Source organism: Ornithorhynchus anatinus, chromosome X1 (assembly GCF_004115215.2).
Source record: "Ornithorhynchus anatinus isolate Pmale09 chromosome X1, mOrnAna1.pri.v4, whole genome shotgun sequence".
NCBI classification, from domain to species: Eukaryota; Metazoa; Chordata; class Mammalia; order Monotremata; family Ornithorhynchidae; genus Ornithorhynchus; species Ornithorhynchus anatinus.
This window is the reverse complement of record NC_041749.1, coordinates 78,122,916-78,144,689: the sequence shown is the minus strand read 5'-3', so window position 1 is coordinate 78,144,689 and position 21,774 is coordinate 78,122,916. Positions and strand designations below refer to the sequence as shown.

Genomic DNA, 21,774 nt, shown 5'->3' with positions numbered 1-21,774 from the left:
GATATAGTCCTGCCCCTACGAGAGCAGATTTTGTTCCCAAGACTCATCGTTCCCCTGACTTCTCCATGGCACACACTTGGTGAAGATAGCATAATAGCCACTGATAAGTTCCTTTTTATAGAAATATTAAATAATAGTTCAAAGCAGAGTTTAGGCCAATCCTCTTCCTCTCCCTTGACCAGTCACCATCATATCTAGGAATTTATTTCTTTACATTGCTGGTGATGACTATTGGGACTGGAATCCATAATAGTGGACAGAAAAGAGTAACTGCACCCTCAAACCCAGAACCATGTATTGCCTCCATCCCTAGCATTATAGGTCCAACTAAAGTTTTACATATTAGGTAATTTTACATATTAGGCAACTTTTTGAAAAAGCATTTTGAGCTAGTTTGGCAATGATTTCAATTCACTGATTTAACTAAACCTTTCTAGAATGATGTTCTGTGAGTAGTAGCCAATGAGCTAAGGAAAACTGAATTGTCTGATCCATTATACCTGAGTAGGGCAGAATTTTGATTTATGATAATTTCCAGAGGAAATGACATTACATTTAAATCAGCAAGAATCTTGCTAAAATTGAGGTGTATTTGGAAACAGAGTCTGATAGCACAGGGTTACATCTTAATACAGTTACAGCTATCATAAAAACAGCAAGTTTTGAAAGTTAGCTATAACATCAAATTTATGAAGGAAATATAAGTAGACACAGAAAACTTAGACAGTCCAAATGATTACCACTCATTTTACTCAACTCCAACAAGTAATCTTTCACAGGAGCTTCATTCTGGGGTCAGTCATTTGGAATGTCTAGAGAGGGTATTTTCATTTCCGTTTTTCTACATCATGTATTCATAATTACCCACAACTCTGCAAAAAAGATCAATTAGGTTATGAATCTTTATTTCCCTGGTGGAGGAAAAAACCAAATCCCAATTTATCCAATACATTTCCTTATGGTTCTCTGCAAGGATACAATGCTTCATACTGTTTTTCCTAAGAACCAAGGGCTGGAGTCCTTGCAACCAGGAAATCACCTTCAGATCAATCAGTCAATCAGTAGTACTTATTGAGCACTTACTGGGTGCAGGGCACTCTACTGAGCGCTTGATGAATGCACATGTTGGATATTTAAAGACAGTAACACTTGCAGGATGCATCTCCACAGCCATTACACAAAATCTACCCACTTCTGCTTGAATTGCCCTGGTAATTGCCTGAATTTCCTTCCTCATTTTGTCTGTGGAGATCTCATCCTTGTGATCATTTCAGCTAACTGTATATATTTTCATTACCCTATTTATTTTGTTAATGAGATGTACATCACCTTAATTCTATTTATTTGCTATTGTTTTAATGAGATGTTCATCCCCTTGATTCTATTTATTGCTATTGTTCTTGTCTGTCCGTCTCCCCCGATTAGACTGCAAGCCCGTCAAAGGGCAGGGACTGTCTCTATCTGTTACCGATTTGTACATTCCAAGCGCTTAGTACAGTGCTCTGCACATAGTAAGCGCTCAATAAATACTATTGAATGAATGAATAATTAAAAGTCCTATTAATAGGGGGAGAAAATCTGACTGCAGCCCCTGTCTCCCAAAGGAAAGACATTTGCAAGTTAGAATAGAGTGCCTAGTCGTCTCACATGAAGTAGGAAATAATACATTTGGGTGGCCTGTCCCACCACTTGAAAAGAGGGTACCTGATGGTGGTGATGGCAAAGCAGTAGGTAATGGATTCTCCTCTTCCTCCAGTGCTCAGCACTTAGAGCAGTGCTTGGCCCATAGTAAATGCTTAACAAATACCATCATCATCATCATCATTCGCTACCTCAGTGGAGACCTTGACTGTTTCTGCGTGCCCAGACCTGGAGGTTTCAGGCAAAACTAGAACTGCATGAAGAATAGCCATGCAGAAAACCCCTAGAAAACTGTCTTCAGCTGCTGCAGTTGGGACAGGTGGGGCAGAGGCAGGATTCTCTCCTCCTTCTCCTCCCCATTTTTGCTTACCCTTCTGTTTTCCTTTCCTGCCTCTTTTTTTTACCCTTGCCCCATGTACCACTTGGCAATACTGGAAATATTAGGTAAGAGAGCACAGGCTTTGAAGAAAAGCACCATGGGTCCAAGAGTGCTCACAATCCCAATCCTGAGAGGAGGTTAATCAATCAATGAATCATATTTATTGAGCACTTACTGTGTGCAGAGCACTGTACTAAGTGCTTGGGAGAGTACAACAGAATTAGCAGATATGCTTTCTGCCCATAACAAGCTTACAGTCTAGCTGGGGAGACAGACATTAATATGAATTAGTATGAATAAATGAATGAATAATATGAATAGCTCCTCTAGAGTGTTCATTTGTTGTGGGCAGGAATGTGTCTGTTGTTATATTGTACTCTCCCAAGTGCTTAGTACAGTGCTTTGCACACAGTAAGTGCTCAATAAATACAGTTGAGTCAATGAATGAATAAAAAAATTATAATATAATTTAAAAATATGGACATAAATGCTGTGGGGTTGGAGATGGGGTGAATATCAAATGTCCAAAGGTCACAGATTTGAAGTGAGTAGATGATATAGAAGGGAGAGAGAGCTGGGGAATAGAGGGCATAATTGAGGAAGGCTTCTTGGAGGAGATAATAATAATTATGGTATTTGCTCAGTGCTTATTATGTGCCAGGCACTGTACTAACCGCAGGGGTGGATACAAGCAAGTCGGGTTGGACACAGTTCATGTCCCTCTTGGGGCTCAATCCCCATTTTACAGATGAGGAAACTGAGGCACAGAGAAGTGAAGTGATTTGCCCAAAGTCACACAGCAGACAAGTGGTGTAGTCAGAATTAGAACCCATGACCTTCTGACTTTCAGACCTGTGCTCTATCCAATACATCATACTGCTTCTCATGTGACCTCACTAACTAGTACAGTGCTCTGCACATAGTAAGCGCTCAATAAATACTATTGAATGAATGCTGTGAAGGTGGAGAGAGTGATGGTCTGGTGGTGTACTGTTTATAGCAGGGGAGGGAGTTTGAGACTGGGGGAAGATGTGGGAAAGGGTTTGGCGTTGAGATGAGATAGGGGCACAGTGAGTAAGCTGGTGGTAGAGGAGCGGAGGGTGCGGGCTGGGCTGTAGTTGATTAGTGAGGTGAGGTAAGATGGGGCAAACTGATTGAGCGCTTTAAAACCAAAGATAAGGAGTTTCTATTTGATGTAGAGGATGGGTGGGTAGCCATTGGAGTTTCTTGAGAAGTGGGGAGACATGAACTGAACTTTTTATTGATAACTGACTTGTGCAACAGATTGCAGTATGGATTGGAGTGGGGAGACAGGAGGCTGGGAGGTCAGCGAGAAGGCAGACGCAATAGTCAAGGCAAGATAGGATAAATGCTTGGATCAGTATGCTAGCAGTTTGGATGGAGAAGAAAGGGAGGTTTGTAGCAATGTTGTGAAGTTAGAACTGACATAAAATATTGTTTAGAAAAGTATTTAGAAAAAATACTTAGAAAATAATAGACTAGATACCAAAAAAGACTCTTCATTTGAAGAAACTAAGCATATTTGTGCACCTTTCCATACAGATTGAGCAAATCAATTAGACTAGGAAGCGGACGGTGGTCAACTTTAAAATGAGGCAAGGCTGACCTTTCGAGCACACTTGATGACTTTGAATTATCTCAGGAAATGTCCTATTCTTTCCCTTTCTTTTTCGGACTCCCCAATCCTCTGCCATGAACTCCTCTCCCAGTTCCCTTCCGAGTTCCAATCACCTGACCGGATGTGCTTCTTGCCTAATTAGCAGCATTAGACATCAGCCATTCTTTTGCTGTCTAATTAAGAGCATAATATACATAATTGCAATCTTTGACACCCCCCCCCCACTGCAATCCCAGCCTCGTGAAAACGTTGGAATCTGATGCTGAATTTAAAAAGGTACCTGACTTGTATTCTATTCAAAGAGATCATCCGTTGAAGAGACATGGAATCTTAGGGGAAACTTGCTCAAATGTCATGACTAATGTAGCCAGATATTCTGGTTAGGTGGGCCAGTCACAAATTTGGAGTTTAAATTCACTACCCAAGAGGTTCTGATGGGACCCTTCAGGGTTGGGTGGCATCAGCTGCCCAGGTCAAGGAAGTGGAGTAGAAGAAGAAGAGAATGTCTCACTCTCCCTCCTGTCTTTCCCCTCTTTGTGCACCCCAACTTCTTCTGTTCTCCCTGTTTTCCTCTCTTTGCTTCCTCCTTTCTGTATCTCTCTTCTCTGTCTCTAGGTTTTTCTAGCTATCTCTGTTCTTCTCTCCTCTCTGTCTTTGTCTTCTTTGTTGTCCTTCTTCTCTCTCTGTCTCTGTACATCTCTGGGTTTCTAACTTAGCTTTTCTGGCCTTTTCCACTCTGCTCTCCTATCCCATTTTGAGCGCCCCCAAAACTAGTTACCATAGTCATGACGGCAATGCTGTTGTCTGAGAGGTTTTTATTTGGCACAACTCTGACAGCATTTTGGGCCCCCCACTGTACTGAGCCACGGGATCAGATTTCATTCCAGATGTTCAAGTTAATGCAGGCTTTTGAGTTGTTAGAGGAATCTTTTATCAGTGTATGTTTTGTAAAGATGAATGGCCCCCAAAGGAGATCTGGGATGCTGCCATTCTCTGTGAGGTTAGTTCTCAGATAAATCTGTCATCCTAAGTGGTTACTTCAGCTGTCAGTCTCCCTTCAGATTCATGCAGATTCTCTCTGAGAGGGCCAGAAGTCAATAGACTTCCTTGGATTTTGTGTTGCTTTAAACTCCTGGAATTTGTTACATAAAAGTTAAAGGATCAAGAGTTTCATTCTGTAATTTTTCATGCTAGTCCAGTTGATCAATCAGTAGTATTTATTGAATGTTTACTCTGTGGAGAGCACATTACTAAGTGCTTAGGAGAGTAGAGTCTGATCCCTGCCTTCAAGAAGCTTACAATTTAATGAGGGAGACAGAAATGAGAATGAATTGCAGGTTGGGTGAAGTAACAGAGTTTAAAGATAAGTATCTGTGCTATGAGTAGGGGAGCTGAGTACCTGAGTGTTTAGGTGATGCCAAAGTGCTAGAGCGGTAGAGGGCCTAATAGTTTGACATGAGAGATTAATTAGGGAAGGCTTTCTGGAGGAGGTCAATCAATCATATTTATTAAGCACTTGCTGTGTGCAGAGTCCAGAGTTGGTAGACACGTTCCCTGCCCACAAGGAGCTTACATTCTAGAGGGGGAGATGTGATTTTTAGAAGGACCATGGAGTTAGAAGGGCCATGGAGAAGGGAAGAACAGTGGTCTGTCGGATGTGAAGGGAGTTCCAAGCAGGAGGGAAAGCATGAGCAAGAAAGAGATCAGTGGCAAGAGAGATGAGAATAAGGTACAGTGAGTAGGCTGACACTAGAGGAAGGGAGTGTGCAATTTGGATTGTAATGGGAGAGGAGTGCGGACAAGTAATGGGAAGAAGGTAAATTGAGTCCCATAAAGGCAATAGTCAGGAACTCCTGCCTGATGCAGAGAGGAATGGGCAACCTACTGCAGGATTTTGAGGAAAAGGGAGATGTGTGCAAAAGGATGTTTTAGAAAAATGATCCAGTCAGCTGAGCAATGTATGGTTTAGAGAGGATAGAGGTTGGAGGCAGGGTAGTTTGTGAGGAGGCTAACAAAGTAGTCAAAATGGGATATGACAAGTTCTTGGATCAATGTGGTGGCAGTTTGGAGAAAAAGTAAAGGACAGATGAGCTCCCCAAGTGAGTGGCTATAGGCTTAGAATAGAAGGGAACCAAGAATTGAGCCTTTGAAGGGCACCTAGTTAGAGAGAGTGAAACAGAGGAAGAGCCAGAGAAAGAGATTGGGAATCAGGAGAGGACTGTGCCAGAGAAACAATGTTTAAATAGTGTATTCAGGAGAAGAGGGTGGCCCACATTGTCAAGGTTCCTGAGAGGTCAAGAAGGATTATGACAGAGGAGAGTCTTAGATTTGATGAAGAGGAGGAGGCCATTGGTAACCTTAGAGAGCAGTTTCAGTGGAGTAGAGAGGGCAGAAGCTGGATTATAGAGTCAAGAAGTGAGTTGGAGGAAAGGAAGTGGAGGCAGTGGGGGCTAACAACTCATTCAAGGAGTTTGGACAGGAAAGGTAGGAAGGAGATAGAGCAATATCTGGATGTTGCAGTGGGGTTGAGAAGGTTTTTTGTTTTTTTAATAGAAGACACATGGGTATGTTTGAAAATGGAGAGGAAGGATCCAATAGGGAGTAAGTGATTAAAGATGGCAGTCATGGAAGAAAAAAGTGTGGACACCATTGTTTTTCTAATGTGTGAGGGGATAGGGTGAGAGGTGTGGGGGAAGGGAAAAGAGTTCAAAATTAGGTGGGGGATCTCTTGAGAGAGAGCAACAAAGGATGAGAGTGCATGGTGAGGAAGGAGGGAGTTGGGGTGGTGTAGGGGAGAGATTTGGGGGAGTTAGTACCTGTTGGTTTCAATTTTTTTCAACAAAGTAGTAGGTGAGGTCATTAGGGTGAGAGAGGAGAGAGGCAGTACTGGATTTCTGCCATCAGCACTCTGTAGTATGAACACATGAGCAGAGAAAGCATATTTTGAAGCAGATTCAGAGGTGGTACGAGATTAATGGAGGTAGAGGGATGCAAGGTAGTTGGGTTTGGTAGAGGGGGTGGAGTTGAGAGCGGGGATTTATGCATCAGGAGAGGGGAAACTGGGTAGGAAGTCCAAGTGGGGCATGATGATATGAGGTAACTGGAGGGGGGTCAAGAGATTGGATGTCTGAGGTCAGAGGGAGGGGAAAGACAGTTTTCCGGGGAGGCGGTGTGTGGGAGAGAAGGCAGATAAGGAGGTTGTGGTGAGAATGAGATTTAAGCATTGGTGAGGTAGGAGATTGTACAGTGATTAGTGCTTATGATATCCAGCATGTGTTCAAGTTGGAAAGTGGGTGAGGTGGGGTGGACCAGATCTCAAATCCAAGTTCTACACAAAAGGAATGTGATTACAATTCATGAGGTATTCTGGGAAAACTGGAAAACTAGTCAATGAAGGTTAATGGTGGAGGAATTGGCCAGTTCCATTATTCCTCCAGAGGGATACTGAGAAGCAGCATGGCCTAGTGAAAAGAGCATGGGCCTGGGATTCAGAGGACCTAAGTTCTAATCCTGATTCTACCACTTATCTGCCATGTGATCTTGACCAAATCACTTAACTTCTCTGTGCCTCAGTTACCTCATCTGTAAAAGGGAGATCAAGACTTGGAGCCCCATGTGGGACAATAACTGTCTCTGACATGATTAGCTTGTATCTATCCCAGGAAGCACTTAACAAATACCATTTTAAAAAACCTTATGTATTTTAAAAAACAAAACAAATACTGTTTTAAAAAAAAGATTTCAGTCTCCTAGAATATTCTAGGAAATGCCCTTCTAGACTGTGGAAAGAGAGAGAAGCCTGATGACAACTACAACTCCTTTAGGCCCTCTCTGATGTCAGTTCTGCCTTCAATAAGGGGCTAAAGATTTCCACAACCAGGATGTGCCAAAAGGATCCTGGCCCAAGCAATATTCCCTCAAATTGTGTTTCCTGAAAAATGGCAGTCCAGGTGACCACCATCTTCTCCTGCTTTTAGATCTTAGATCAGGTAAGCCTGAGAGAGGGGTTAGAAATAGAAATCTCTTGAGTGAAGGGAGAAATGATATCTTTGGAGAAGGGAGGGAGTGGTCTTAGAGACAAGCGGACAGTGAAGGAAATGGCTCATTTTCCCCATTTGCCATCCAGTCCCACATGTGTGCAACAGGAGTTTTCACCATAACTGAGCCTGAATTATTTTTTTGTCTTTTATTCCTAGAGAACTCTCCAACTGGGTAAACGTTTGACTTAACCTAGTCAGCATTTTGGTTGGTGAGTTATTCCAGGAGACCACTCCAAGAACATTTTGTGCAACTCGAGAAAATGATACCTTGGAAAGATGTTGACAATTGTGCACAAATGAGAAGAGCAACAAAAATGATGAAGTGGCTTAAGGAGCTGACTGACAGGAAAGGAGGTTCAAAGGCGCTGTGACTAGACAATGTGACTGCCGGGAAAGGAGGGGGAACTGTTGAGCAGAAGACAGGACCACCCATCCTTATCCAAAGTAGGGAGGCAGGCACTGGCTCCTTAAAATGGCTCCAGGCTCCTGGCCATAGTTCTTGGAGTTCTTTATTTCTCCAATCTTCTAGACATCTCCCTCCTTGGCTGTTAATAGTGAAGGGCTCTTAATGTCCCATCTACCATGTGGGGCTTAAACAAAATACTTAATAGGTTATAATATGCTTAACCCTGAGATTAAATAAACGAGTGGAGTGCTCTGATGATGAAACTCCAATGATATAAATTTTATGAGAAGGCTGAGTCCTGGGCTATAGTAATTGAGACTGCCAAATTGGTGGAGGAGCCCCTCTCTAACTTGGCTTTGAGAGCTGTATGACCTTTGTTTGAAATTGTAGCTGTTAGGGCAGTTGCACTGGTTTAATTGTCCTCTCCCAGCCAGGGCATAGACATGATTGCATGTATCTCGGTGCCAGCCAGCCAGCGAGGCATGCTGAGACTTCTGTAGACCTGACCTCAGCAAATTTGATTGCATCCCTTGATGGAGAGAGGGAAAGACCAGAGACTTGTCCCATTTCATAAAAGGGGAAACTAGCCCAGAGGGGATCCCCTGAGTTAATATTGTGAGACTGCAGATAAAATCTAGTCATATAGTCTTCCTCATTCCCCCTCTGTATTTAGGAGAACTGGGGCACAGAGATTAAATCCTGCTTTATCCAAGACCTATTAGCTGGACATGGAAGCAGGGCCAAGAACTGAGGCCTTATGACTCCCAAGAGAGGCGTGGCAGCAGTGATGGACATACCTAGATAGGGTCCACTCCATTGTTTTCTCCAACTTGTGTCGGACAAAGATCATGGAGAACAGAGGTCAAGACTGGGTCGGGGTGGGGGGGGACTGAAAGGGAAAGGAGGAAAGGTTTCAAGATATGATCTTTTTTTCCCCAACTAGTCCCCTATTCACAGTGTGTTTCCTTGACTCATTGTGATGCTGGGTGTTTGCATTCCAGGGGCTACATGCTTTGGACAGATCCTGGCCAAGGGTCTGTTGTTTTTTGTGGGCAAATTAGCAGAAATCATGTCATATTTTCTCTCATGGAAAAAGGATAGAGCCCTACGTGGACCAGACACACAGTAAATGCTCAATAAATACTATTTAATCGAATTGAATCTAGTTGGGCCAGGCCATGAAATGGCAGGGACTAGTTTTAGGCTTGTAGCATCAAATCAAGCTATATGCAAAATTCATGGCCATTCAATCTAATGTCAGGGAACTGGTTGTTTTATGTTGGGGTTCTGGACCAATTAAGATGGTCATTTGCTGGTTTTATACCAGACAGTCCAGTTCACAGCTGGTATCTGCCCTGGCCAATATTGATACACCTCCAAATGGAAGCTTTGTGTCTGAAGCCTTTTATTTTAAGCTCCCAGACTTCCTCTGTCTCGGCTTCTGCCAAGTTCTGCAGCTTGAAAGTGGCACCCATGTTTACAGGGATAGGGGAAGCAATTGCAAAGACTCTGGAGTAAGGGGGCAAGGGGAGATGGGGGAGTCGGGACTCCCCGTGGAAAGACTCTCTACATCTGGGTGGGCTCAGACAGAACTCCCCAGAACAGCAAGTATTATCTCAGATTGTGTGCTGACCATTACGCATGTAACATCTGTGAGGGCTATCAATGGCCAGCCTAGGTAGGATTCAAACTCAGGATGAGGTTTGGAGTAGGCTGGGCCTTAGGAATTTGACCTCCGCAGGGCTTTAGGAAGGGGAATCCTTTCTTGTTCTTCTAACTCTAATCCTCCTGGTTACACACTGTACTACTCACCTAGTTATTTCTAAAACACAACATGATGAAACACAACCTTTGAATCCTAATTTCCATGGCTCTTTGATTAGATCTGGCACAGACAGTGAACAGTGGTCAGTCTGGGGAAGAGGAATATTGACCCTATATTTCCTATGCTGACTGAACAGTTTCTTTTATCCCTAATATTCATTTGGTATCTACATCGGGCAAAATACATGTGGTTGTTGTTTCCCTGGAACTAAGAAATTTAGGGACCTCAAGAAGCTGCAGTGACTCTTTCAGGTCATTAGAGGGAAATCTAGTATGTTACCATTTGGTAAATAATAAATAACTCCCCATTTCCCAAACCTCATCCCTTCCCCACCCTCCCAGTGGCCTGAAATAGTGAAAACAGTTTTTCCAAGGTGTCTGATTTATCCCCAGGGAGTAGTTTCTTCTTGGGAAAAATCCCATTCTGTGTCAATGCATCAATTAATTTGTGTTTGTTCAGCTGTGGTGAATCTGTTACGCCTATAATAGGCAAAGAGTACGGCAGTTTGGAAAAAAAAATGAAAAGAATATAAGAAGTTCTCCAGCCTCATTTTCAACCTACCAAGAAAGGGACGGATAATTAGTATTTTGGGTAGCAATTAAGATGTTCACCTGACAGATGCTAGGTTGGGCTTGTGGAGACAAGATAGCAGGGAAATCATGCATGCTTTCTTATGCATACCTCCTGACTATCCTGTGGTCGATGTGATTGATTTTTCACATCTGCGGGTACTGGTGGCATTGTCTTCCTCCTTGCACCTTGCTGGCTATTGTCCCAGGACTCCTGGAAATGTGCTGAGGCCACCAGGGTGGTATCAGCATCAGGGTAGGAGGGGGTAGAAAAATCTGCCATCAATCAAGTCAAACTGGTGATCTCGGGGTTTCAGAGACAGACCTAGAGGCAGAATTAGTGGTGTGACCACCCTACCAGAGATTTGTGACTATAATAATAGTAATGATAATAATAATGATTATTCATTCATTCATCCAATCATATTTATTGAGTATTTACTGTGTGCAGAGCACTTGACTAAGTGCTTGGGAGAGTAAAATGAAACAATAAACAAATACATTCCCTGCCCACAATGAGCTTATGGTCTCGGGGGGAAGACAGACATTAATATAAATACATAAATGTATGTAAGATATGTATGTAAGTGCTTTGGGGCTGGGAGGGGGTAAGAACAAAGGGAGCAAGTCAGGGAGATGCAAAAGGGAGTGGGAAAAGGAGGGTGGGGGCAACTAGTCATGGAAGGCCTCCTGGAAGAGATATGCCTTCAATAAGGCTTTGAAGAGGCGGGGAAAGTAATTTTCTGTAGGATTTGAGGAGGGAGGGCATTCCAGGCCAGAGGCAGGATGTGGGCGGGGGGTCGGTGGCAAGATAGGTGAGATTGAGGCACAGTGAGAAGGTGAGCATTAGAGGAGCAAAATGTGCAGGCTGGATTGTAGTAGGAGATTGGTGAGGTAGGAGGGGGCAAGGTGATGTAGTGCTTTAAAACCAATGGTGAGGAGTGGATGGGCAACCACTTGAGTTTTTTGAGAAGTGGGGTAATACGTCCTGATGTTTTGGTAGAAAAAATGATCTGGGCAGCGGAGTGAAGTATGGAATGGAGTGGGGAGAGACAGGAGGCTGGGAGGTCAGCAAGGAGGCTGATGCAGTAATACGTGGGCCGGGGGGTGTAGTATGAGTGATTGTATTATCGTGGTAGCAGTTTGGATGGAGAGGAAAGGGTGGATTTTAGTGATGTTGTGAAGGTGGGACCAACAGGATTTAGTGATGGATTGAATATGTCGGTTGAATGGGAGAGAGGAGTCAAGGATAATGCCAAGGTTATGGGTGCTATGGTATTGTTAAGCACTTACTATATGCCAAACACTATGCTAAACACTGACGTAGATGCAAGATAATCAGGTTGGACTGAGTTCCTGTCCCACATCGTGCCCACAGTCAAAATAGGAGGGAATAGGGTTTAATCCTCATTTTACAGATGAGGAAACTGAGGCCCAGAGAAGTTAAGTGACTTGCCCAAGGTCACACAGAAACAAGTGGTGGAGCTGGGATTAGAACCCAGATCCTCTGGCTCCCAAGCCCATGCTCTTTCCACTAGTCCATGCTGCTTCCCAAATTATACAAACTGAACACTGCTAGAATCAGAACAGGCCTTGGGTCAAGTTTGTCATGTCTAGAATGTTATGAAAAACAGAATTTCTACTGAATTTCAGTTGGGAAAAATACCCCTTGACATTAACAGATTTTCTAATGATAATTTAAGATATTTCAACCATAATTTTATAACTTCAGTTATTTTCTCTGATCAGCACCTGCACTTATGGATGAAATTACATTTGAGAAAGACGTAGAGTCTGCTCTCCCCTTTCCAGACCCATTAAATTAATGCAAAACATCACCAGCTAAAATGGAATGAAAATTGCCTGAGCATTTGGGACTACGTATGAGTGGGGGGTGAACAGTTAGCTATTTGACCTGCATGCAAAAATGGGCTCATTTGGAATCCGAGTTCCTGACCAGAAAAAGCACATATTTACCTGGGGTGATCCTTAGTGAAAGCTGAAAAAAAATGACAAGAAGGTTAATGGAATCTGTTAGTTTTTTAAAATATCTTAACTTTACCAAGTTTGTTTTCAAGCTAAAGAGAAGGGGTTTAGTAACTTGTACATTTTAGTGCAATTCAGTACAATGCATTCTCCCAGACTGTGAAGCCCCAGATGGGACATTAACTGTGCCCATCCTAATTAACTTGTATCTACCTCAGCACTTAGAATACTGTTTGACACATAGTAAGCACTTGGCAAATACCATAAAAAAAATCAGTAAGGAAGGTATGGAAAAGACTGGGTTGAACTCATGGAGACTGGCTCTTGGAGAGTTTGCATCCACAGTTTATAACTATTCCATGTGGGTGTGGTAGCTCTGGATTCCTCCCTTTTCTCTATTGCTGGACTACTTGGTATCTGAGGACAGAATGGAGACCCTCCCCCTTCCCCCCACCTCCCCCTGCACACACCCCAGGGTGACACCAGGGTGTGGAGACAAGGTTGGGCAGGGGGAAAAGCTTCAACTCCTCTCTCCCAATATGAACTGGTCTGGATTGCTGGAGTAGGCAGAACGAGCCTTGATGTGTCTGTACAGCACAATTCTTATTCAAAGTCATTAGTAGATTAGGTTTGTCTCAGAAACGATAATTTCTACTGAAAGAATCTCCCCCCAAAACACTTTCCCAGGGAGGCTTGCACCAAACTTTTCAGAGAAAAGCTAAACGGTGGGGAAGTTCAGCAGGTAGTCAATGCTGACTCCTCCTCTTCCACCGAATTTTGCCCCTAGAATCCACAAATACCAAGAAAAGGAGACAAGGAGGGGACAGAGCCTAGGAGTGACTCTACTGCTTTCTTTCCAACTATTTGCTGGAAAAGGTAATGTCTATTTTTTAATCATTATTTTTTTCCCTAAATGGCATGCACCCAGATCAGGTTGGAGATGAATTTTCTTGATCACTTTTAAAAGATTCATTTTTAATTTATCCTGTTGGTCACCTGATAGTCCCCAAAGGGCAGATTCAATCCACAGTATTTTTGGTGGATTCTCTTCAGTCGATCAATCAAGAGTATTTACTGCTGCTTCCCAAATATAAGAGAAAGCAAAGAGCATGAGCCTGGGAGTCAGAGGAGATTCTGATCCCATCCAGCTCTACCACTTCCCTGCTGTGTCCTTGGGCAGATCACCTATCTTTCCTGTGCCTCAATTTCCTCATCTGTAAAAATGCGGATAAAATATCTGTTTGCCCACCCCCTTAGACTGTGAGCCCCATGTGGGTCAGGGTCCGATTTGCTTATACTGTATCAACCCCAGTGCTTAGTACAGTGCTTGGCACATAGTAAACACCAAATACCACAATGATTACTTTCATTATTATTATCTGCAGAGCACTGTATTTAGTCTGTTGGACGGTATAAATGAGTTGGGAGAGGCGATCCCTGCCCTCGAGGAGCTTGCCACCTAGTTGGGGAGACAGATGCTAAATTACAGTTAGGAGGAAGATATGGAGTTGAAGGATATGTACCTAGGTGTTACTGGTGGGAGAAGGGGTGGGTAACCTACTGCTAAGGTGATGTGGAAATTCTAAGGTTGAGTGAGGGCCAGTTTAATACCAGGCTTTTCTTTGCCCTTCTGGTGATGTTAACTAGATAGGATGTTTCATAATTGGGCTATTCTGGGCTTTGAACCCTGGTTACTGCAGGGTTGATGTGCAGAACAGTGCTTGGCACATAGTAAGCACTTAACATATACCATAATTATTATTATTATCCATGCTCACGTGGATGATGTGCAGTACTTTGGAGTGATGTTTAGCATCTCTGTTGACTCCTCTGAAATACTGCATGGGGTGGCAAGGGACTCTTGCTAGTTGCGCTACCTGGAGAACAACCCAGGGGATTCTATTTGCCTGTAAATTTTGGGTTAGCTACATATGAGTCTCCCTGGCAGGTGTAATTCCTGGGAAATGAAAGAGTTGTTTTCATTATCTAAGATGGCTTCAAGATTCTTCTTCCAATTTCTCTGGAGACATCAAGGCTGTGATTCTTTGGTTTCGATCCTTTTGGCTGCATTTCAGGAATGACCAAAATACTCTGGGGCAGAGATTTTAATAGTTTCTCAAATTTAACCCACTGCTCTGTCAAATTCACAATTTGATCTTCACTGGAAAGGTGTTCCCTTTAATGAGTCCAGCATGGAGTTTGACCTGATCTATGGAAAGATGAGCCAAGGTTTGGCCAAAGTGGGGTAGCCTGGGCGTACTGGCCCCTACCCTATTTTAGACCTCCTTGAGCAGAAGGAACTTGTGGCTCCTTCAAGCATTCACTATGAAAAAGGCATGCCAGCCCCTATGCCCCTTCCCACTGGGCCTCTAAAAATGTGCCGTGCCACATTCCTGAAGTTTAGCTCTGGTTGAATGAGGCCGGGACCCAGATTCTCAGTCCATATAGGTTGGAAACAGTCCGTGTCCCACATGGAACTCACAGTGTCAGTAGGAGGGAGAACAGGTACTGAATTCCCATTTTGCAGTTGAGGAAACTGAGGCACAGAGCAATTAAATGATTTTCCCAGGGTCAACAGCAAGCAAGTGGTGGATCTGGAATTAGAACCCAGGTCCTCTGTCTCCCATGCCCTTGCTCTTTCCACTAAGCCATGCTGCTTCCTTAATATGCCAGACACATATGCTTGACACATTCAGTATAAATACCATAGCTTGCCCTGACTATGAGGATGGTCAGGATGCTACTTTTCACCACATTGTTTCACCTGGGTTGGCTCAGCTAGGGGAACTGACATCATAAAAGTGCATAGATCCTCAGGCCAATTAAATCCTAGAAATTTTAAAAGGGGAGGGGAAGGGTAAGAAGGGGTGATTGATATGTGAACCGCCTTGAAGCTTTCATAAGTTCATTCCACTTGAATGCTATTTTTGCCTCAGTGCAATCATTTTAATTGGGAGTATCAAAACTGTCAATTTTTTTTTTTTGCCCACAAAGATTTTCAAAATATTTGTTCTGGCCTAATTGCACAAATGTTTTGTGAAAACATTAACCCTATTTTCCATTTGAAATAGTGGATGGAAGCATCACACAGTATTTGGGTGGTCTATTGACCCTAAGGCAAACATATTTCAACTACAACTATTGAAACAGATGCTTCCCTTCTGGAAACATGTCTGTGTGAAATAAGTGTTTTCATCTGAAAGCAAAGGCTTGGGTTGTTAAGGCCACTCACGTAGAGTACTGACTGAAAGAACACTTTAAATAGAAAGCATTTGCCAGTGTAGACATGGCTAGAGTGTGATTTTATGAGGGGCATTTTTCCAGCTGGCGGCTTCAAGGATTTGGGCATGATGTTTTTAGGTGCCGCCCCTCATATTTCATGGTGCACAGTAACTTGATTAAAAGAATCAAAGGTGATCATAAAGGAATTTTCCTTTTTTTAATCAATGAAAGCATTTGGGTTGGGGTGAGGGAGCAGAGAACATATACATGAATGGGTATCTTTAAAAGGGTGCAAAAAATGTCTATTTTAAGCTCTTTGGGGGCAGGAATCATGCCTACCAATTCTATTGTACTCTTGAGTGCTTAGTACAGTGCTCTACACACAGTTGCCACTGAAATACTATAGATTGATATTTGTGTTATGTGACTTGGTCAATTTGTCGACAGTGACAACCCATATGTTTACGACATTTTAAAATTTGAGTGTTTTTTAAATGGGGCACTGGGAAACTCTGAATTCATTCAATCATTTATTGAGTCCTTACTGAGTGCAGAGCACTGTACTTAGAGCTTGGAACAGTACAATATAACAATGAATACATTCCCTGCCCACAACTAGCTTACATTCTAGAGGGATAAATCTGAATGAGCAAAAGGTTCAGATAGAGAAGCAGCGTGGCTTAGTGGAAAGAGCACGGATTGGGAGTCAAAGGACATGGGTTCTAATCCCAGCTCTGCCACTTGTCTGCTGTGTGACCTTGGGCAAGTCACTTAACTTCTCTGTGCCTCAGTTACCTCATCTGTAAAATGGGGATTAATGTGTGAACCCCACATGGGACAACCTGATTACCCTGTATCTATCCCAGCACTTAGAACAGTGCTTGGCACATAGTAAGTGCTTTACAAATACCATAATTATTATTATTATAGTTAAAATATCAGCTAAGAAGAGCTTTGCTGCTTGCATTTAACTGCCAAGAACTGGACTAAGCATTTCTGCTTTTGTGTTTCACTCAAGCTAGACTAGATATGAGAAGCAAGTTATGAATTACCAGTGCTAGTTATTAGTTACTAATTATGAGAAGCAGCGTAGCTTAGTGGAAAGAGCACGGGCTTGGGAGTCAGAGGACGGGGATTCTAATTCTGGCTCCACCACTTGTCTGCTGTGTTACCTTGGGCAAGCCACTTAACTTCTCTGTGCCTCAGTTACCTCATCTGTGAAACAAGGATTAAGACTGTGAGCCCCACGTGGGACAATCTGATTACCTTGTATGTACCCCAGCACTTAGTACAGTACTTGGCACAGTTGTGAGCCCCACGTGGACAACCTGATTGCCTTGTATGTACCCCAGCACTTAGAACAGTGCATGACACATAATAAGTGCTTAACAAATACCAAAATTATTAATTATTAGATAGAATTATGAAATCACTGTCACTAGAACCTAGTTCTCCTGATGCTCAGAGCAGTGCTTTTTGCCCTGGATCAATGGTGGGGCTTCCATACAGAGAGTCACTGATTCAAAGCCACTAAAGTAGATGTGAAGATAAATTTCTCTGGTTCATATTATTCCTGTCTTGTTCCTTGGAGTTTGTGCCTCTATAGGGGAAAGAAATCCACCCTTTTCCTTCAATCATGGGGTTTGGGAGAATCATCTAGATTGACTATCCACACTGATTGCCCACTCTGTTGTATTGTACTCTCTCAAATGCATAGTATAGTGTTCTGCACACAGTACGTGCTCAGTAAATTCGCTTGATTGATTAAATTAATCTTATAATTGGTCAAATTTCCATGTAAATCTAGGGTAGCACACAAATTATCTGTGTAATACAGATTCCACTGTGCCAGTTATCCCAATGCTGTAGGGATGTGACATATGTAGTATATGAATACTACAAGCCAAAGTGTATTTTTAGGCCTCAATTATCTGAATAATTTGCATGTGAGAATCCACATGACCTCAGCCGCACAAATCCTAAGGTTTAATTAAAGTATCAGGCAATGAATGTGTCTATACATAGCAGGAGGGTTTGGAGAAGATATATTTTCTTCAGAAAATAGAGCTTCTCCCACATGTTTACATGAAGTCAGTTTGACAGGAAACATCGATCTAAATATAAGCTAAACAAACATTAAGTGTGCATACAGGCACCAGTCCCTCCTCTAGGACTGGCCTAGGTAAACTGGGCTAGCACATTTGCTCAGTTGACAGAGAGCCTTGCAGAACTTTTAACTCTTTTGTCCTAATTCATGGTCAACTTGGGTGGCCTCCAGAGAGTCACCGGAGTCCAGACAAGCTGTTGGCAGGGTCAGGTGGAGGTTGGGGAATGACCGTTAATTATGTGGACTCCTGGTCCACTCAAGAGGCACAGACAAGGAAGCGGTCCTATTTAAAGAATTCCTGTTGTCCTCAAGTTCAATCTTGCATTTTCCAGGCAAACCAAGCTGAATCGGGACTAAACATAAAACAGTGCCCCTGCCCCCTACCTCACTGTAGCCTGGGGCCTGGTATAGCACAGATCAGTCTTACACCTCAAATTACTTCCAGAGAATCTCTAGCACCATGTGAGAAAATCTCCAGCCCTCCACTCTACATGGATACTGATCAAAAGGAGTCCCCAGCTCCTCATAAAGCCAGGGGCCCTGTGCAACAGGGCTGGGTATATCTTGAATGATTTTATGAATCTAAAATACTAGTAGGTTGCTTGTATGGATTACGGGGTCCCTGCCAGGCTGGGGAGATGGCCATTTGCCTTAGCATATCCCCATCTATAGTTAGGTTCAGGGAGAGAGGCCCTACATACCACTTGAGTTGGAAACATGGGCATTGCTAATTTTTGCACCCTTAATTGTCATATTTGTTAAGCTCTTACTATATGCTAAGCGCTGAGGTAGATACACTACAGTAGGGTCAGCCACAGTCTCGGTACCACAAGGAGCTCATAGGGAGGACAAGTATTTACCTCCATTTTACAGAGGAGGAAACTGAAATATAGAGATATCAAGTTACTTACCCAAGGTCACACAGCAGGCAAGTGGCACAGAAGGGATTAGAACCCAGGTCTCCTGGCTCCTAGTCTTGTGCTCTTTCCACTAGCTTTTATTTTTCTTCCAAATTACCTTGCAGTTAACACATGTAGATGGTCAGTCCGTCAAAGTTCACTGGGTTTGGCACAGAGTAAAGTGTAATGGAAGTAAGTGCAAACTACTGACCTGATCATGAGGGCAATTTCATTCCTACTTTGTCTACGTGCCTGGGGCCCAGAATGCAATTTGTTCCCCATTTAGAGGTGGTTTATTTGAAACCTGGTATTAAGGCTCCAGGGATTAGCCAATCTTTTGGAACTCAGTTCCAAACAGTTTTCTTCCTGGTTTGTTATTTGCAACCCATCAGCTCACCAAACAGATGTTTGCAAAATGTCATTTTCGTCATTTCACAGATGTTATGAATGATGTAAATTGTCACAGACCACTACATTACTTAAGGAGAACTGCAAAAAAGTAGACCCATAGGCCGTTGAGAAATATGACAAATCAGGAGAGAACTGCCTGCCAGAGGAAGGAGGCAGAAATGGAAAACAGTCCATTTTTACCTGGCATATTTCTTTCTGAAAGACTTCTTTAAACCACAAATCAAATTCTTGAAATGGTTCTCAATTTCTGCAGGGGAAAGAGGTGTGGAGAAGAGAATAAATTAGCTTTTAAATAATACAATGTTATATGATGCTGTGCCAGATAATAATACAATGTTATATGATGCTGTGCCAGATAACACTGCTTTGGCTTTTCCCCCCCACCCCTCACACATATTCATGTAATTATAACTCAGGTCTCCATAAGGTCTAACCCCATGCCTGATTGCTGCATGCCAGGGTGATCTCTGTGCAGCTTTAGTCTCCCAAGAGTCTTCTGCAGTACCATGTTTTTTGGTAATAATTGTGGTAATTAAGTGTTTACAATGTGCTAAATACTTTTGTAAGCACTGGAGTAGATACAAGGTAATCAAGTCAGACACAGTCCCAGTCTCACATGGGACTTAATCCCCATTTTACAGATGAGGTAACTGAGGCACAGAGAAGTTAAGTGACTTGACCAAGCAGCAGACATGTAGCGGAGCCAGGATTAGAACCTACATCCTCTGACTTCCAGGCTACTTCTGCAGGCCAAACTTCACTATGTCTATACTTTGGAAAAAGACTATTCATTTCATTTTAGCAATAGTCTATGGGTGATTGGTCACAAGTCAGATAGAAATAAAAGAGTCACTGTGATAACTTCCTCCCTAACACCCCTGCCCCGAGACAATCCAATTCCAAGGCTCTTCCCTCATCAGGTGCCCAATGAATACTTTCAACTGACTCTTCTAAATGTATAGAATTGATGCACATATCCAACTATTAATTTTAACAATACACATGATAATTTCCAAGAAAAAGGCAGGATGCTAGTGTAACAATAATTCCATAATCTGCTAATGTTTGTGTTTCTCCATTCTTAATTTTACCTTCTGGGGAAGAATTAAAATGAAATAACTAATGTGTCTGTACATTAATTTACATAAATTATACTGGACATGACCAGTTATTAATAGGTTGGTTTGCTTTTGAAAGGAAAATGTTCAAATTCTCAACCTATTAAGGCATTTTGCAGATTTTCCGTGGAATTTAGTGTATCTAAGGTTGTGGTTGTTATACAGGCACATCTCACAGCAGAGCTGTGTTGTGAATGGCTGGCTGCATCATGGGGTATGATTTCCACATGAACTTAAAACTGGAAAAATAATGTGAAATTGTTCTTTGTGCTATATTCTGTGTAATCTTTGTAAAAGTAATTCAAAGCAAACCAGGACAATATTAGCTAAAAGAGGAGTTGTAATAGGATTATGAGTCTTTGCAGTAGGCTTCAGAAGTAGAAGTTATTTTGTGGGCTGTAGTAGTGGTTTTTCCAGTTTACTGAACTGTTTTTCCAATTTAGGTTGAGCAACAGCCTTCTTCTTTTCTTCATAAGATGCCTTCTATCAAGCTACTCCTTTCTAAACAGTTCTGCATACTTTACAATTCCTCTTTTCTTCAAGGTCATCTTCAATAATTTTTACAGATTTATCTGCTGTAAGCATGTTGTGGTCAGGTAATAGGTCCAACTCCAACTCCAACTCTCTCAAGCATTCAGTACAGTGCTCTGCACACAGTAAGCACTTAATAGATACTGACAATGATGATGATGGTGATGATCTGCTTACCTGGGAATTAGTAAAAAACCTCTTCATTCCCAAATTTGAGCTGTGGTATAGAGTCCATAACTTCTTCATCTGTTTTGGCACCTTGAGATGATGCATTGGATTAGTGATGCTTGATGAAGTCCTCATTGGACATCATATCTGGATGTGATGCAATTAATAAATCAACATCCACATCATCTATTTCTAAATTGTTTCCTCCCCAGTTCAATAACTTCACTACCTTCTCAGGGGTCTCTTCTACACTTTAATCATCTGACGAAAGTGTGGGTAGAGCTTCCTTCAAAATTCCTTCATCTTGATTGATTGATTCTTTAATCTTAACCAAGTGGGGAGGAGGCAAGGTTTGGATTTATCAGGGTACTTGAACATTTGTGTGGACTAAGGCATCAAACAATGAATATTCTTAGATTGTGAGCCCCCAGTGGACAGGGGCCATGTCTAATTCCCACCTATGTAGTCTCTCCTAGCACTAAATATGATTACTACTACCATTGATTGATTGAAACCTAGCTTGTGTCCCTGTGGTGGTTGTAACCTAGTTTAAGGAATCAATTAATACTGACCATATCTCCCAGTTGTATGTATATTTGTATCATGGGGCAGATGTAACTTGGGGAATGCCTTGTAATGTTAGTTGTCAAGTAATTGTAGGGAGCAGACTGACCCCTGTTCAATAAAGCCGCCCTATAGAATCTGTGAGTGCAAACTTGGCCTGGAGCTTCCTCAGCACTGGGACATGGGGACAGAGGGATGGAGTAGGCCTGATGACTAGGGATCCTCCCCTTCACTGGCCACCGTGGAAGCAGTCCTGCCATGCAGCTGGA

The 21,774-nt window shown here is 42.5% G+C and overlaps 1 protein-coding gene across 2 annotated transcripts in view; it reads left to right on the top strand.

Annotated features, from left to right (window-relative positions):
* FBLN2 (fibulin 2) overlaps positions 1-21,774 on the top strand; it is a 220,039-nt gene that overhangs the window by 83,773 nt on the left and 114,492 nt on the right. The window lies entirely within an intron of this gene.